Source organism: Drosophila willistoni, chromosome 3R (assembly GCF_018902025.1).
Source record: "Drosophila willistoni isolate 14030-0811.24 chromosome 3R, UCI_dwil_1.1, whole genome shotgun sequence".
Classification (NCBI taxonomy): Eukaryota; Metazoa; Arthropoda; class Insecta; order Diptera; family Drosophilidae; genus Drosophila; species Drosophila willistoni.
The window spans coordinates 1529094-1535093 of NC_061086.1; positions in this window are offsets into that span (position 1 = coordinate 1529094).

A 6000-nucleotide genomic window follows, 5' to 3' on the forward strand; every position below is an offset into this window, starting at 1 on the left:
ACACGTCACCCGCCATCGTATTTGTTAATTTCGATAAATGCTACTTGCTTTATTTAGCTTTAATATGTAAAGCTAGAATATCCTTGCCGATTTCAAGCAAATAAGAAGCCTACTAACTTGTAGGTTAAATAAAGCGTTTTATTATTGTAATATTGCCACTTTTTCCTCTTCGTTTTTGTTGTGTAATTGTATTATAATGGTTCATATTGGCAACATTTTTTTAAAAGTTGTCATGAGCTGTCAAGTGAGCATTCATTTTTTCGCGTGTAGCCTGTGTACTTCGTGTTGACTTCGTCGTGCACATAGACGAGCACACGAGCAAGAGCAGCAAGAGTATCTCAAGCCGCTGTTAGGTTTCCCGTTCAACTTCTGTTCAATTTCAATTCAACTCTCCATGTTAAGAGCACCGGCCGACTATTAAGTAAAGAGAGTCCCAAACTGACTGAATGGGAGAGGAAAGAAGATGCAATTGAATTCTGTTTTGTTTATACTTTTGGCAATTATTCAATAATTAAGCAATACGTATTTTTTATTTTTCCACAAAATTATAAATAAAAATAAAATTCGAAATAGTTTTAAAAATCGACTTTTCAAACAGTTTTTGTAATGACAATAGAATTAATAAAGCTGAAACTTGTGACTGTGGGGAGAGAAATCGAAGGAGAGAATCTTAACAGTAACCATGAACATGCGTAAAGAGCTAAGGAACGACAGAGAGAGAGCTGGAGAGAGAGAGAGAGAGACAAAGAGAGCGAGAGTAATGGTAATGGAAATGGCAATGGGGGTGGTGGGGATGGGGGTAATTATTGCCACGCAGAGTGGTAATTACGAGAGAGCGAGACAAGATGTGATAAAACAATGTACCAATGTGCTTTATTGTATGTATGTATGTGTGTTTGTCTCTCGGTTTTGTACATAAACACACACACACATGTGAATTCATGTATACGTCTGTATGTACATAAGTATGTATTAATATATCTGGTCTGCTCGCGCGTGAGTGGGTGCTGTAGTCGATGCAATCATCGTTCATTATTTCTGTATAACTGCCGTCGGAAGTTGCGGCATCAGCAACTGCGGTGTATTAGCAGGAATCCTGATTCTAGGTAGGACAGGCCTGAAATTTGTTTATAGACACCTATGCAATAAGAATGAAATCTTAACACAACTATTTACCCACAAATAGAATTCAGGATTATTTTTTTTTTAATTAAGTTTGATTAAATTTAACTGAATTTGGTATAGATTAATATTTAGAATCTACGATATTTAAAAGATTTTGGTTACATTTGGGTCAATATCGCCTACATCGCATGATATTAACTTGTCAAAGGGAAGCAATCGGCACCCCACAAAAAGTGTGTACATATATTGCAAATATAAAATTTACGATGAGCTTAAATTATATGACCATGCCAGTGTATCATTTTCCGGCCAAAATAACTTCTATGCTTATTTTTAAACACACAAAAAATGTATGCCAAAAATTATACATGTATGTACATCTTTTTCAAATATTGGAGAACAATTTACCAAAAGACGGCTGGGCTATGTGATAGTTTTGGCGTGAATTCCTACTTTTGAAATAAGATGCTAAAATTGCTCATTGTGGTCCATGGAATCATTAAATTCAACCAATTAGCGGTTCTAATAGGTCCTAAAAACAATCATAAAAATAACACGCTAATAAAATTGATCGACCTTTCAAATATTATGTATACAAATATATACATATCTTCTTATTAAACCCGTTCGGGAGAGATGTATCTCTCATCTAGGACGTAGGTTTACCATTCTGGGATGAGCCCGAACTAAATAGTAATTGAAAAGTACAAACAATAAGTTAAATATAAATAAGTAGAAGAGGAGAGACGAGAAATAGAGAAGGTTTGGAGAAACTGTACTAGAAAATTCATCAAGAAATCGTGTCTTATTGACACCTTTTTTTATTCTGCTTGGAATTGGTAATGAAAGGTTTCTCCCAATTTTCAGACTATTCTTATCTGTAGGTGTGTGTGTGAGTGTCTGCGTGTGTTGGAGTGGTAAGTTTGGGCAATAAATCTTCCATGTTTCGTCAAAAATGCAAGTTGCAGCTCGCTGATTGGACTTGTGGCAAGGCGAAACTCATTCTCTTTTCTGAGTATCGACACTAACTTCATTTGAATAGCCAACTTGTTGTCAAACTCCATTTTATTTGTTGGTAGCGGCAATGCGACTGCTAGCAGGACCAGGACAAGGGCAGGTGCCGCATGATGCTCCACCCTTTACACAAATACATCCAAGCAGACACACGTATGTATGTATGTATGTATGTGTGTGCGTGCATATGTGTGTCTTCGGTTGTGTTTGTGCTTGGATTCATTTTCATTGCCGCTGCCATCCCATCATTTGCACTGATACAACGACGTTTCGCACACACACACACACACACACACACACACACACACACACTCACGTATTTATGTATGTATGTATATGGGGGCAGCACGAGTGTGTATATGTATATCTTGATCCTTTATACACACATACACACGCACACAGACATTCATATATTCTCATTTCGCAGTTCGCAGGAAAAAGTCACACTCGACTACCAAAAAGAGAAGACACATAAAATTCGCGTCTGCGTTTACGCTTTTAAATATAAATGAACAATATTCTGTTGGTTGATTTTGTGACACCGACTTCAGAATACCCTGTCATTAAGCTTCCATAATATAAAACTGACTTGATATCTCTATCATTTTCGCATACATAGGGTATCTGGGATATGAAAAGTTGAGCCTAACTGGCAGCAAATGGAAGCAAATGATGGAAGTGGAAAAGGAAGAGGAATAGGAAACCCTTTCCTCGCAGCCCACACATTCAATTGGATACACATACATACCACTCACATGTACTGTAGATGTATGTATGTAAGTACACAAGCATGTGTGTGTGTGTGTATGTGTGGATATGGTGGTTGGGGGATTTTAGAATCTCCATCTCCTACATCTCCAGCAAGCCGCCAGCAACTCTGCAGAACGGCATTGACGATGGCAGAGCCCTCGGTTTCGTTTCGTGTTTTTTTCTTTTTTCTTCTTTTTTTTGACTAACGAGCAAGCATTTTTAACTCCTTCGCAATTATGTATGTATGCATGTATGTATGTATATTGGGGAGTATGTAGATGTGCTTGCATACATAAGCGTATGCTGTGTACACACAAACTTTGCTACATATTACATACACATATGTATACACATACGTATACCCCACACTCCTCGTATGTACATACGAGTTTTGCTCATTTCGCGGTCCTTGGTGGACGGCAGTGGGTGGGTTTTAAGCACGTCGACTGGTTGGTTGGCTGCTGCCGTCAGCAGGCAGTTTTCCTTTTTAATTTCACGTGAAAACGCTGCGATTTTGAAACTGTGTGTGAAGCGTTATGTATTTTCATGGGGTAGGAGTGGGTGCGAGGAAAAATAAGGAATACTGGCATATATATACTATAAGGAGGTACATATGTATGTATATACATACATACATACATATGTGCATACGAATGTGTATCCAGACAGCTCAAAGGCTTTCCGTACTGTACCCATCGTAACGAACAAACGAATAATAAGCACACTTTTTGGCAATAACTTTTTAGTTAATAATATAGGTAGGCCCCCTCCCACTACGAAAACCACAACAATTTCAACTGAACTGTCAAGACGCATTTCCGTCTTCTCAATAATTGTAATCATCATATTAATAATAATTATTATTGATATTGAGAAATCGCATTTCCAATTATTTTTTAAATGTTTTATAGTCATCACAAACACATCAAGGTAAACACCTAGACTATGCATTCGTTAGTTACAATCTCTCAATAGTCTTAGGATTGAATACACATTGCTGTGGTCATTGCGATTCGAAGTCTTCAGGACAATTAGATAACAAAGTCACCTCTTCATTTTGCCTGTGCCAATGAAATGATCGAATTTTAGGCTTTCAACCTCTGACCCTATGGTCTGAAGTAACACCTTGTCTGCACGTGTTAATAAATTGAGATTTCAAATATTATTCAACAACCAAATGCTTTCTTCTTTCTATATGGTACACCATGGGGAGCACTTAATCTTGTAACAATATGCTTGCTAAAAGCCACAGATCGGGAAAGGCTAGATATTACCTTATCCTAAGGCTTTCTACACTAAAAGTTCCTTGCATTAAGGTACATACTGAATAATTTAAAAAGTATTATTACATCATAGAAAATTGTGAAATCTATTTCATGGATTACTTTCGTTAAAATATGATTATTTATTCAAATTGACTGCTCACATTATAGTTATGTTTTGAAATAATTATTTTTTTATGATCAAAATTGATCATCAAAATTCTTGGCCCTCATTTATTTACCTAATCCAAATATTAAAGCAAATATTTAAGATTAGATTCTAAGTAAATTTTAAATATTTAAGAGTATATTGACGCTTTTTTTATGAGCAATTCAGCAATAATTTACTCCAATTTGAAATATATTATGGAATGTGTGAGGACTTTTTAAATTAAAGGAATTGAGGTATAGGCATTCCAATTTACAATAAATGAAAAGCAACTTTTGCCAATTTCATTATTATTAAGATAACTTACTAAGACGGCTTTTCCTGATTGTAGCAATTCCTTAATTAATTCAAATATACTGTACCTCCTTGTTGGAGGTCGTTTTCAAAGATCAACATTGATATTTCTTTAATAAAACAATATCTAAGCTAATTAAAAAGTTGAAAAATCAGATTTCACTCTGCAATCAGTTGCCCGATTAAAGTTTACGGTTCTTACTAATAAATGCTTTAAAATTTCAGTTAAGTTTTAACGAGATCATTCCCAATTTTCCAGCTAATACTGTTTATCAGTACTATCAGTTAAACAAGTCTAATTGTATTTTTAATTCAGCGATTGATGAAAGTTTCCTTCTCAGCGAGCTTAAGCTTTTTGGATCTGAGTATTCTCCTTGGTCCCATGATGTACCTGACTTTGTGCCTATGTTCTGTGACTTTTGCTTTTGTATTCCGATTTGTGAATTATTTTTATTGTCTGTCAAAACTTCCTCTCTACAATATATTTGGGAAAATTCGTAATAAGTTGAAGGGGAATTCAAGAAGATTATTACTCCTCAATTGCAACATATTTGAAGCTCTCCATCTCTATCTTAACATCCTAGCATGGGTTTATTAAAACAAGAAGCAAACTAATTCTTTGAGAATCAATGGATCAGAAATGCCAAACAACAAGCAGTCGATGTAAAACTTTGTCCCAGCTGTATAGTATATATAAAAAGTTCTTATTAAAAACCGATATAAAAAAGTTTCTGCCTTGGTGTCATATACCCCCAAATCTAATGCTAAGACTTTTCATCGTACCTCTCCTCATCTGGTCATTTATTTCATAAAAAGTCCTTTAAAATTCTTATTAGTATGATGGATTTAGACGACTTCTGGACCATTAACTTTTAACTTTCTTATTTCCAATATCATATCTTAGATAATGGATCTTGCCTTAGTCACCTCAACATGAGTCGCTCCAGACTAGGCCTAAATCCGTTTAAAAGCTGTTCTTGCTATTTGCCCTCCACGGCTTTAGCTTGGATCACAATGTCAATTTGTGTTTGTATTCCAGTAGGATTTGTGTGATAATGAGTATTATTTTTATGCATATGCTTTTAAATGGCAAAATAGACTCGCCAAAGTTATTGCCTCTGACTAATCTTTTGGTACCACGTAGACGATCTAATCATTACTTCAACTCTAACAATAAGTCGATGTTCTACTAACCACCCCTTGCATAAACCTTTTAGGGTTTTCTCTTCTGATTACAAATTAATTATGTATTCCGATCGAAGATTGACAATATATAAGCAATTATTGGCTATGACATTTGTAAAACCAAATGCTTTTTATAAATTGTCCAACATATATGTAGTATTTAATCCATTGCGTTAGCTAAAACATTTCGCAGCAACATTT